At 36.0% G+C, this 12,977-nt stretch overlaps 1 protein-coding gene across 1 annotated transcript in view; it reads left to right on the top strand.

Moving 5' to 3' along the window:
* Positions 1–12,977, top strand: part of GPC3 (glypican 3) — a 473,825-nt gene that overhangs the window by 244,626 nt on the left and 216,222 nt on the right. The window lies entirely within an intron of this gene.

Below are 12,977 nucleotides of genomic sequence, written 5' to 3'. Positions count from 1 at the left end.
CACATTAACAAAACGAAAAATAAAAATCAGATGGCCATATCAATGGATACAGTGAAAGCATTTTACAAAATCCAGCGTCCGTTTATGATAAAAAAAAAACTCTAAGCAAGATTGGAATAGAGGGGACATATCTAAACATAATAATGGCCATATATGACAGATCCACAGCTAGCATCATACTGAATGAGGAAAAGCTAAAAGCATATCCCTTAAGATCTGGAACAAGACAAGGATGTCCACTCTCACTACTTTTATTCAACGTAGTACTGGAAGTCCTGGTCACAGCGATCAGACAAGTAAAAGAAATAAAAGGCATTCAAATGGGAAAGAAAGAAGTCAAACTGTTAGTATTCACAGATGACATGATACTATATATAGAGAACCCTAAAGATTCCAAAAAACTGTTAGAATTGATAAATGAATTTAGTAAAGTAACAGGATATAAAATTGATATTCAGAAATGGTTTACATTTTTATACACCAATAGCAAACTATCAGAAAGAGAAATTAAGAAAACAATTCCATTTACAATCACATCAAAAAATACCTAGGAATAAATTTAACCAAGGAAGTAAAAGGCCTATACTCAGAAAAGTATAAGACTTTGAACAGAGAAATTAAAGAAGATGCAAATAAATGGAAGAATATATCATGCTCATGGATACGAAGAATTAATATAGTTAAAATGCCCATACTATGCAAAGCAATTTATAGATTTGACGCAATTCCTATCAAAATACCAATGGCATTTTCCACAGAACTAGAACAAATAATCCTAAAATGTACATGGAACCATAGAAAACCCCAAATAGCCACTCCAATCCTGAGAAATAAGAACAAAGCTGTAGGTATCACCCTACTTGATATCAAAATATACTATAAGGTCATAGTAATCAAAACAGCATGGTATTGGCATAAAAACAGGCACATAAATTGATGGAACAAAATAGAGCCCAGAAATAAATCCATGCCTGTCTGTTTGGTCATTTAATCTATGACAAAGGAAGCAAGAATATATATTGGGGCAAAGATAGTCTATTCAATAAATGGTGCTGGTAAAATTGGACAGATATATGCAAAAAATGAAACTGGGCCACCTTTTTACTCCATATGGAAGAATAAACTCAAAATGGATTAAAGACTTAAATGTAAGACCCGAAACCATAAAAACTCCTAGAAGAAAACATAGGCAATAAACTCTCAGACATTACCCTTAGTAATATTTTTACTGATATATCTCCCTGAGCAAGAGAAACAAAAGAAAAAATAAACAAATGGGACTACATCAAATTACAAAGCTTTTTTCACAGCAAAGGAAATCATCAACAAAACAAAAAGACCGCCTACTGATTGGGAGAAGATATTTGCCAATGATGCATCAGATAATGGTTAATATCTAAAATTTATTTAAAAACTCATACAACTCTATACTGAGAAAACAAACAATCCAATTAAAAACTGGACAGAGGACCTAAATAGACATTTCTCCAAAGAGGATATACACATGGCCAATAGACATAAGAAAAGATGCTCAACATCACTAATCATCAGAGAAATGCAAATAAAAACTACAATCAGATTTCACCTCACATTTGTCAAAATGGCCATCATGAATAAATCAACAAACAAATGTTCATGAGGATGTGGAGAAAAGGGAATCATTGTCAAAGGTGGTGGGATTGTAAATTGGTGCAGCCACTATGGAAAACAGTATGGAGGTTCCTCAAAAAAATTAAAAATAGAACTACCTTGTGACCCCACAAGTCCAGTCCCCACAAATCCAAAACACTAATTCAAAAAAAAAAAAAGCATGCCTGTGTTCACTGCAGCACTATTTACAATAGCCAAGATATGAAAACAACTGAAATACCCATCAAGAGATGACTGGATAAAGAAATGGTGGTACATATACATGTATACAATGAGCTATTATTGTATGTCATATAAATAGAATGAAATCTAACCACTTGCGACAACATGAATGGACCCAGAGGGTATTATGCTAAGTAAAGTAAGTCAGACTGAGAAATACAAATACCATATGATTTCATGTATATTTGGAATCTAAAGAATAAAATGAACAAGCAAAACAGAAACATATTCATAAATACAGAGAACAAACTGATGTTTAATAGATAGGTGGGGGTTGTAGGGCTGGGTGAGAAAGGTGAAGGGATTAAGAAGTACATATTGGTATAGTTACAAAAGAGTTATGGGGCTGTAAAGTACAATATGGGGAATATGGTCAATAATATTGTGAAAACTATGTGTAATATCAGGTGGATAGACTTATTGGGGGGGAGCACTTCATAAATTATATAAATGTGTAACCACTACATTATACACCTGAAAGTAATATAAAATAATATTGAATGTCAGCTATAATTTAAAAAATAGTCATGGGATATATAGTGCAGTATAGAGAATATAGTTAATAATATTTTAGTTACTTTGTATAGTATCACATAGGTAATAGACTTATTGGGGTTATCACTCTGTGAGGCATATAAATATCTAATCACTATGTTGTTTTGTATACTTGAAACTAATAAAAAATAAGATAATTAGTAGACTTTATTGTTTACAACAGTTTTAGATATAAACAAAAACCAAGCAGATAGTACTGAGTTTCTATTTGCTCCTTCTCCACTGCACACGGTTTCCTATATTATGAACATTATTAGCATTCGTGTTGTACATTTGTTATAATTAATGAATCAGTATGGACACATTATTATTAACTAAACTCCATAGTTTACATTAAGATTTACTTTTTTGGCTTGCACACTTCTATGGGTTTTAACAAATGCATAATGTCTTGCATCCTCCATTAGAATATCATACAGAACTGTTTCACCACCTTAAAAATCCACGTGCTTCACCTATTCACCCTCCCGCCTCTACTGTCCCCCACCCAAATCCCTTGTAATCAATGATCTTTTTAGAGTATCCATAGTTTTGCCATTTCCAGAATGTTGACTGGCTTCTTTTACTTAGCAATAAACATTTATGATTCCTCCATCTCTCTTGGTGGCTTGATAGCTGATTTCTTTTTATTGCTAAGTAGTATTTCATTGTATAGATACCACTGTTTGCTTATCCTGTTGAAGGACATCTTGCTTGCTTCCAGTTTTGTGCAATTATTTTTAAAAAGCTGCTATAAACATTCATGTGTAGGTTTTTCTGTGAACATAAATTTTCAACTCAATTGGGTAAATATCTAGGAGCTCAATTGCTGGATCACATGGTAAGAGAATGTTTAGTTTTATAATAAGTTGCCAAACTATCTTCCAAAGTGTCTGTATTTTGCATTTCCACCAGCAGTGTTGCTCTGCATCCTTGTCAGAATTCGGTATTGTCAGTGTTATGAATTTTAGGCATTCTAATAACCTGTGTAGTTGTATCTCATTATTGTTTTAAATTGCAATTTCCTAATGATGGTATTGAACATATCATGCGTATTTGCCATCTACACCTATTCGGTAAGATGTCTCTTCAGATGTTTTGTCCATTTTTAATTGGGTTGTTTATTTTCTTATTGTTGAATTTTAAGAGTTCTTTGTATATGTTGGATACAAGTCCTTCCTTTATCACATACGTTTTACAAATATTTTCTCACAGTCTGTGGCTTATTTTTTTTTTGTTCTCCTAACAGATGCTTTTTCTCTTCATTCTCTGAACATTACAGATGTTTTTAAGTTTAATAAAGTTCAACTTATCAATTATTTATTTCAGGGATTATACTTTTGATGTTGAATCTAAAACCTTGTTGCTAAAACCTAGGGAACAGGGTCAATGGAATTGTAATAGATATGTATGATGTCCGGGGGCAATAGATTTGGGGAGGGGGGTTATCAATTTGTGAAGGGTGAAATGTCTATTACATTGTTTTGTACACCTGAAACTAATAAAAAAAAAACTTCTTCCATGTTTTCTTGTAGAAGTTCCATAATTTTGCATTTTACATTTAGATCTGCAATCTATTTTGAGTTAATTTTTATGAAAGTTTTTAGATCTGCATCTAGATTTATTTCTTTGCATATTTGTGTTAAGTTGTTTCAGAACCATCTGTTGAAAAGATTATCTTTCTCCACTGAAGTGCTTTTGTCCTTTGTGAGTCTGTTTTTGGTTCTGTATTCTGTTCCACTGATCTATTTGTTTATTATTTTACCAATACCATCTATCTTGATTACTGTAACTTTTTAGGAATTGCTGAAATCAGGTAGTACGAGTCCTCCAACTTTGTTATTTTTTAGTGTTGTGATGGCTATTCTGAGTCTTTTGCCCTTCCATATAAACTTCAGTATTTATATCCACAAAATAATTTGCAGGGATTTTGATTGGGATTCCATTGATTCTATAGATCATATTGGGAATAATTGGCTTCTTAATAATATTGAGTGTTTCTATCTATAAGCATGGGGTATCTCTCTATTTATTGTTAGAATTATACTTAAGCATTCCATTATTTTTGGTGCTAATATAAGTGGTATTGTGGGGTGTTGCTTTTGTTGTTGTTTTTTATCATGGTAATTCTGTTTAATTTTTTGAGGAACCCCCATACTGTTTTCTACAGTGGCTGCTATACCATTTACATTCCCACCAATAATGCACAAAGATTCCAATTTCTCTATCTTCTTACCAACACCTGTTATTTTCTGGTGTTTTTTTTTTTTTTTTTATTAAAGTTTATTGGGGTGACAATAGTCAACAAAACTACATAGGTTTCAAGTGTACAGTTCTATAATACATCATCTATATATTGCATTATGTGTTCACTACCCAGTTTTCAATTTGAAATACCAGTTAATCATTGTTGGCATATAGAAAAGCAACTGACTTTTGTATATTAACTTTGTATCCTGCAACCTTGTTATAATCCCTTATTAGTTCGAGGAAAAAATTTTTTTTATTGCTATTCCGATTGGGTGTTTTCTGGTACCTTGTCTTCTAAATCATTGATTCAGTCTTGCGCTTCATCTAATCTACTCTTGATTCCCTTTAATGTATTCTTCATTTCAGTTATTGTATTCTTTATTTCTAATTAATTCTTTTTTTATGTTTTTTATCTCCATTTTTATGTTTCTTATTTCTTTGATCAAGTTCTTCCTGAGATCATTCAGCATCCTTACAACCAGTGTTTGGACTCTGTCTAGTAGATTGTTTGTCTCCATTTTGTTTAGTTCTTTTTCTGGAGTTTTTTGTTTGTTTGTTTTGTTCTTTCATTTGGGACATGTTTGTTTGTCTCCTCATTTTGGCTATCTCCCTCTGTTTGTTTCTATGTATTAGGTAGAGCTACTACCTCTCCCAGTCTTAGAAGAGTGGCCTTATGTAATAGGTGTGCTGTGGGGCCTAGTGGCGCAGTCTCTTGGTCAGCTGAGCCACTTGCTCCAAGTGTGTCCCTTGTGTGGGTTGTGTGTGCCCTCCTGTTGTAGTTGAGCCTTGGTTCCCATTTGCATGTCAATGGGATGGACTGACCCCCAGGCTGATTTATTGTGACAATTGGGCGTGACTACAGTGTTGGAGCTGTTTTTCAGGGCCTGACCCTATGGGGCAGGATTCGCTTTAGTGGGGCTCTGTTGCCTACTGAGTTTGCCCTTTGGGTGTGTCCTTTGTGGAGGTGGTTGGGTGGTGCTCTGATGTGGTCTAAAGCTGGGCACCAGGTGTATTGGTTCTGGTGCCTCTTGGGAGATGCTCTGGGACAAGCCAGGTTCAGCTGCTGCCTATGCCCTGCCTGGAGCCACTTGTTATGAGCTACAAAGTGGTCTGCAGATGGTTGCCACTTGTGCTGGGCTTAGAGGTACCTGGGAGAGGTTAATCTGTGAACCAAGGCTTGCTGCCATTAGTGCCAGGCTTGGGGGGCCTCAGGAGGACGTACAGTGTTTGCTGAGGTTAGATGCGACTTATTTGGAGTTTGTGGACCTTTGAGAGATTTTAGGAGTTATAGAACAGTTCTATAACTAAGGATATACAGAAGAAGCCACATTAAGACTGGTAGAAGGAGCAGAGATGCAGAATGTGCTGGTCCCACACCCACATGTGGCAGTTAAAAATCAGGAGGGATAGCTCGGTTGTGGCGGTCACCCCTGAGGAGCGAGGGATCCCAGATCCATGCTAGGCTCCCCAGCTGAAGTTTCCAGTGCAAGGGAGAGATGTCCCCACAACTTCTGGTTGTGAAAACCATTGGAGATTGTGGCTGAGTGAGACAGAGGGCTGCTGGAGTCCCAGGCGCTCCTTTCAAAGGGCCAGCTCATGGACTTACTCGCTGACAGATTCACTCACTTTGAGCTCCAGTGCTGCGGCACAGCTCAAAAGGGGCCAGGGACCTACAAGGAGAAACTAAGTCGTCCGGCTTCAGGGTGGAGGCTGGAGGGGCAGCTTTCTCCCAGACAAGTGCTGGGGAAAGGAACTATGGCTTGTGCCAGCACTTCTGTTCACCTAGACTTCAGGCGATTCTGAAAGATGGTTGTTCTGTAGTTTCGTTGCAATTTTGATGTGGTCATGAGAGCAGGCCAGCATAGTGTTTACCTACCCTGCCATCTTAACCAGAACTCTCTTTGATCCTCTATTGTTAGGTGCATACACATTAAGTATTATGTATTCTTGGAAAATTGACCCTATTGTCATGACATAATTGTATTATATAACCCATTTTATCCCTGCTAACTTTCCATCTTCCAAAGTATGGTAAGTCTGAAATTAATTTGGCTACTCCATTTTCTTCTTAGTGTCAGCATGTTATGTCTCCGTTATCCGTATCTTTATATTTAAGATGTGTTTTCCATAGACAGTCTATATAGTTGTGTCTCGTTTTAATATTTATTCTGATAGTCTCTATTTTTTACTTTGCATATTTAAACCATTCAGATTTAAAGTGATTAGTAATGTAATTGCATTAACATCCACCATGTTTATAACTGCTTTATATTAATTGCACTTGTTATTTGTTATGGTTGTTTTTAATCTTCCTCTTTTTTTCTGCCTTCTCTGGTTTTAACTGAACACTTTGTATGATTCTGTGATTTCTCCTCTCTTAGCTAATCTTAGTTAATCTGTCAATTATACTTCTTTTTGAAACTTTTTAGTGTTTCCCCTAATGTTTGCAAGACACAGTTTTTAACTATTCTAAGTTCACTTCCAACACTATATTGCTTCACCGGTTGCTGTCATTCATTTTATTTATCTATATTCGATAATCACCAAATGCACTGTTGCTATTATTACTTTGAACAGTTATTTATTTGATCAATTTTTTAAAAAATAAAGGATTTTATTTTACCTTTATTCATTCTTTGCCTGATGCTCTTCCTTTCTTGATATAGATCCGATTTTCTGCCCCATGTAGTTTTCCTGAAAAACTGCTTTTAACAGTTTTTGTAATCAAAAACCTTCTTCCATTATTTTTATTTCTTCGTCCCTTTTCAATGGTAATTTTTCTGGAAACAGAACATAAATATTTCACTTGTCTCTCTTCTTGCTTGCATTGTTTCTGACAAGATATTCAATGTAATTCTTTTTTTAATTAAAATTTATTGGGGTGACAATTGTTAGTAAAATTACATAGGTTTCAAGTGTACAATTCTGTATTACATCATCTATACATCACATCGTGTGTTCACCACCCAGAGTCAGTTCTCCAATGTCATTCTTATCCTTGTTTCTTTATAGATTATATATTTTTTCTTCCTCTGGCTTCTTAGATTTTCTTTCTGTCTTTGGTTTTCTGAAGTTTGAATATGTTATGCCTGGGAGGAGGTGTTTTGGTGTTCAACATGCTTGTTATTCTCTGAGCTTCCTGGACCTGTGGCTTTGTGTCTATCATGAATTTTGTGAAAATTTTGGCCATTTTTACCTCAAATATTTATTCTGCTCCATTCTCTCTTTCTGGAATTACAATTACATACATTTTATACCTTATGAATTTGTCTCACAGTTCTTGGATATTCTTTTCTGTATTTTTTTGTTTATTCTTTCTTTGTCTCCACATTGTGGTTTGGGAAATTTCTGTTGATATTTCTTTAATCTCACTGATTCTTTCATTGCTTTTTTTCAGTATACTGATCAGCTCATGAAAAGCATACTTCATTTCTGTTTGTGTTTTTGATTTCTAGCATTGACTTTTGATATTTCTGAGAGTTTCCAGCTCTGTATTTATATTACCCGTCTATTCTTGACTTATTCCCTTGTTGTTGACTTATTACCTTAGAAACCTTAACATACTAATAATAGTTATTTTAAATTCCCTGCCTGATATCTCTAAAATCTGTGCCATATCTAAGTATGGTTCTGATAATTGCGTTGTCTTTCTTCACACTTCTTCTTGCCTTTTAGAATGGCCTGTAATTATTAAAATTATTGATATTATTGGGTAATATTGGGTAATAGGAAGTGAAGTCATTAGACTTGTGGTGTGAAGTTTTATGTTAATCTGTCTAGGAGCTGGGCTATTTAATGTTCACTGTGGCTATAGGTGCAAGAGGCTTTAGTTTCCTCTGGTGTCTTTGTTTTATTTTTTTCTCACCTGTTATTTTGGGTTTCCCTAAGAGCTCTTCTTAAATAGGGTTTGTATCTTTTTGGTAATAAGGTATGGGGCGGGGGTGGGGAGTGGAAGTCGTGTATAATCTTATGAATGATCTTAGTCTTTTAGTGGGCCTAATCTTTGGGTTGTGACCTTCATAAATTTTTTCTCAGCATTTTTTCTCCCTTTAGGTGGGACAGGAAGGCTAGAGGGGGCTGGAATTTCCTAATTGCCCTTCTCCCTGGTATTAGGCTTTGGTCAAGTTGTGTTCCTTGGACAGGCATTTGTTATAGGAACACTCCTGGTTTATTTCTAAATTATTACTTTTCCCCTCCCCCTGTCTGAAAAACAAGGAGACTTTTCTTAGATCTTTACAATGAGAATTTTGTTTTTTGGAGGTAAATCCCATGGAAGTGTGGGGTGGGGAACCCATTGAACTGGGGGCCTAGGAGTTTTTAACTCTCAAGCTAGTCTGTATTCAGCTTCAAATATCAACTTGTAGAAATTACCATTTAAGCGTTCATACTAGTTTATGGCTCTAGCTGCTTCTGCTCCAGGTAAGCTGATCTCAGCCATGATTCTCTGTAATTTGTCTGTTCCCAGATTTTGGAGTGGCAGTTTGCCCTGTGATCTCAATCCCCTGATGGGTCTAAGAAGAATCACTGGTTTTCAATTTGTTAAGCTATTGTCTTGTTATTGAGAATGATGACATCCAAGCTCTTTATATGTTGGAGCTGAGACCAGAAACTCCCAACATCTAGTTTTCAAGACTCAAGCATGTTGTGGAATTAGTAAGGGTGCAATTGGTGTTACATTGCCCTACATTCAAATTCCAGCCCTAGTATTTAACTAGAGGTATTTCCTTGTGTGATTCACTTCCCCTGTCTGAGCCTCAGTTTCCTCCCCAGTCAAATAAAAATAATTCCAAACACACATGGTTATGTTAAAATTAAATGAGAGGACATATGTGAGCAAATTTATCACAGATCCTGGCATATACATTGCAGGTACCTTATGAATTCAGTTTTCTTTTTCCATTAAGGTACCTGCGCTTGAAAATAAGAACTATTTCGAGCCCCACCCACTATGTGGCATTTATCCTAGGAATTTAAAATGTTCTTCTTATAAAGTATTTGCCATTCTTACAATGCTCGAAAAACTGACTTGAAAAAAGTAACCTGCTTCTGTAAGGACTACCTTATTCTTGAGGGCTTGATGGGAGCTCAATGGTTCATTTACTCCTCCCTTCCAACTACAAGTATGCTCTCCTTTTTAAAAATATCCAGCCTTCTACTGAAAAGGCCATGAAAACACATTTGTTTTTGTATAGGTCTGAATACAGAAACATCAGCAACAAATACTGTGTTTCCGCAAAAATAAGACCCAGCCAGACCATCAGCTCTAATGCGTCTTTTGAAGCAAAAACTAATATACGACCAGGTATTCTATTCTATTCTATTCTATTCTATTCTATTCTATTCTATTCTATTCTATTCTATTCTATTCTACCCGGTCTTATTATAGTAAAATAAGACTGGGTTTTGTATTAATTTTTGCTCCAAAAGACACATTAGAGGTGATTGTCTGGCTAGGTCTTATTTTTTGGGAAACACAGTAGTAAAGACTGTCATATTGCTACAGTGACCGGCTCTATGTCCTACTAGGTGGGGTGGGGTAGGTGGGGCTAGTAGAAGTCACTGAACCTTTAAAGAGAGGAAATAGCCTGATTGCACACCTCACATATCAAACCACATCTGGAGAATTGTGTCTCTTTTTGAGTACCATAATTTAAGGAGGATATTGACAACACAAGAATGTGTCCAAATAGTGGTGACCGGGATGGTGTTGGGGGTATCTACAAATCTAGAAACCTTGCTATATAGGGATGTGTACTTATTCAATTTATTAGATCTATTTGTCTGTATAATTTATCTTTTTATTATAAAACAAAAATTAGTTTCTGTTTCTCATTTGTTTGTCTTGTTCTTTTGTTGCTTTTGGGGTGGGGGGTGCGAGATGAGGGTGAGGGGAATCGAATATATGGTGATGGAAGGAGAACTGACTCTGGGTGATGAACACACAATGGGATTTATAGATGATGTAATACAGAATTGTACACCTGAAATCTATGTAATTTTACTAACAATTGTCACCCCAATAAATTTAATAAAATTAAAAAAAAAATTAGTATATTTTCGGTTCAGTGCCAATTTTTCTGATTTTACATTGTTCCAATTTTTCCTGGATATAACTCTTGACTTGTTTCCAGGAAAAAAACGGAGGGAAACCTCCCCTACCTTTAAGGGTACATTATTATCTGACCCCGCCCCACCCCCCAAAAAAAGAAACAAAAAGACGAACTTAACTTCCTTGCAGTAATTCTAGCCCTTGGTTTCATTTCATGAAACTTCAACTTGCCAACCTCAAGCCGAGCATCACTTTTCACGTAGTGTTCGGTCCTATAAGTCCCCAAGGAGCCTTCGCTTGAGCAGTTATGGTTTGGTCTATTGTCCTGTGCTATAGAAGTAAGGGGGTTGGACAAAACCCAAAGATGTGCTAAGTGGATTCTGAGCTGTGAAAGTTGGAACAGGGAGCACATGTAAGCTTGAGGTTAGATATGAACCCCTAGCCCTTCCCCCCTGCAATATGCGTTGTTGTTATTCTTTCTGCAGAAAAATTCATGATCTTTTGTCATTTTCTTTTTCTATTGATTCAACAGTGCTAGTAACAGAAACTTAAGAAAAAGGTTATGGCAGTACAGTCTTTGGGATTTCACTGTCATATATCTTGTACATTAGAGAATAAATGCACTGTGCTAGAGATGAAACTTGCCTTTTAGAGAATTCACATTTTAGGGTAGCTTAGATGATTGAGATCTACAGTGTAGCATCACAACAGCAGTCTTCTTTCTCTTACCTCATGCTGCACCAAGGCAAAGGTGAAAGAAGACTCTGCTTTGTTGGTTTTTCGGCTGCAATTTCTTCTAATACATTTCCATTCATGGAGGAGAAGCCAATGGGAAAATAATGAGCTTCAAGATGAACTTAACTTTCCTACAAAGATGTTTGAAATTATGTGTGTTGGCTATAGGGCCGAGGGCAGCTAGAGTGGAACTATTGCTGGGAGACACTAATCTGAGTTGACTACTTATTTTGCAGTTGTGTGACCCTGGAAAGTGCCTAAATTCTGCTGAACCTCAATTTATAGGGGGGATTTGCAATACCAAATTCAAAAGGTTGTTGCAAAAAGTAGATATAATATACTTGGAAATGCTTTGTAAACGCTAAACCATATAGCTTGTGAGTACTTTGAAGGCAAGGATGTTGTTATCATTTATCTCCTTCTACCCAGCACTTACATATACCTAGTACCTAGCACTGAGCCTAAGGATATATAAGAAATGATTGCTAGCTGAAATTAAAATGAATGAGTAGTTTTAAATCTCCAAATTTCTGATGATTTTAAAGACTTCATAGACTGGTCCTTTATATTGTGCTAGATGTTCTCTTGGCTTCATTAAACCTTTCAAGAATTGCGTAGCATACGGGGTTAGCAAGAGATTGCTATAAGATACATAAACTTTCCAGGAATACTTATTGTCCTAAATAAAACGAACAAATGAACATGTAACAATTGATGAAAATGAAGATTATCTTTTTCAAGTGGGCTTGGAATCCCAGTAGAATTTCACTGGCATCTGCTCAACATTGCCAGGCATGTCATAAACCCAAGGGAAGAATCTAGCAAGCATGTTCTACCTTGTGAGGGATCTGGGACAGATGGTAGTGGCACAACCTAGAGTTCATTTCTGCCACAGATGAGTGAGATACTGGACTGAGTGGTCCCAAGGAGCTGTTGGAATACCATCCCTCAAGTAGTCTGGAAGTGGTAATAATTGGATTTTTCTAGGCTCATGAATTGGCATCATTTGGAGTACATCTGTCATGGACCTTTGCACTTTTGAAGGAAATGAAAGATAGTACTAAGTTAATTTTAAATGTCTCAGGAAACTTGGTTATTTTTGTTTGTTTTTAAACTGTCTTATTTCTTGAAAAACCTGTTGTTGTAGTTGTTTTCTCTTCCCTCATATAAATGTAGACTTCTGGTTATTTGGAATAATTTGTATCTAGAGTGCTTCAGTTTGGAGAAAATGAGATGGTGACATTACTACTTTCTCTCTCAAACCAATGACACTAATTGGACCTAGGCCAAGGGGTAGGGGCGGCAGATGTAATCCTGAATTCGTAGTCTCTATAGAGTAGATAAGGCTTCCAAGGCATTTGGAAGCCGAACTTACCAAGGAAGTTACTAGCAATTATCATTCCAGATGTTCAGCTTGCAAATATCAGAGGTGTTATTTTCAATATCAAATGTATGGATAAATGCATGGATTGTTTTTTTTTCCACCCAGATACCCATTTAGGGGATAAATTCCATTTCCAGTTCTGGCAATCTGTCA

This window comes from Rhinolophus sinicus, chromosome 18 (assembly GCF_057876585.1).
Source record: "Rhinolophus sinicus isolate RSI-liver-muscle chromosome 18, RSI-T2T, whole genome shotgun sequence".
In the NCBI taxonomy this organism is placed as follows: Eukaryota; Metazoa; Chordata; class Mammalia; order Chiroptera; family Rhinolophidae; genus Rhinolophus; species Rhinolophus sinicus.
The sequence above is the reverse complement of the archived record's forward strand: the minus strand, read 5'-3'. Positions and strand labels throughout refer to the sequence as shown.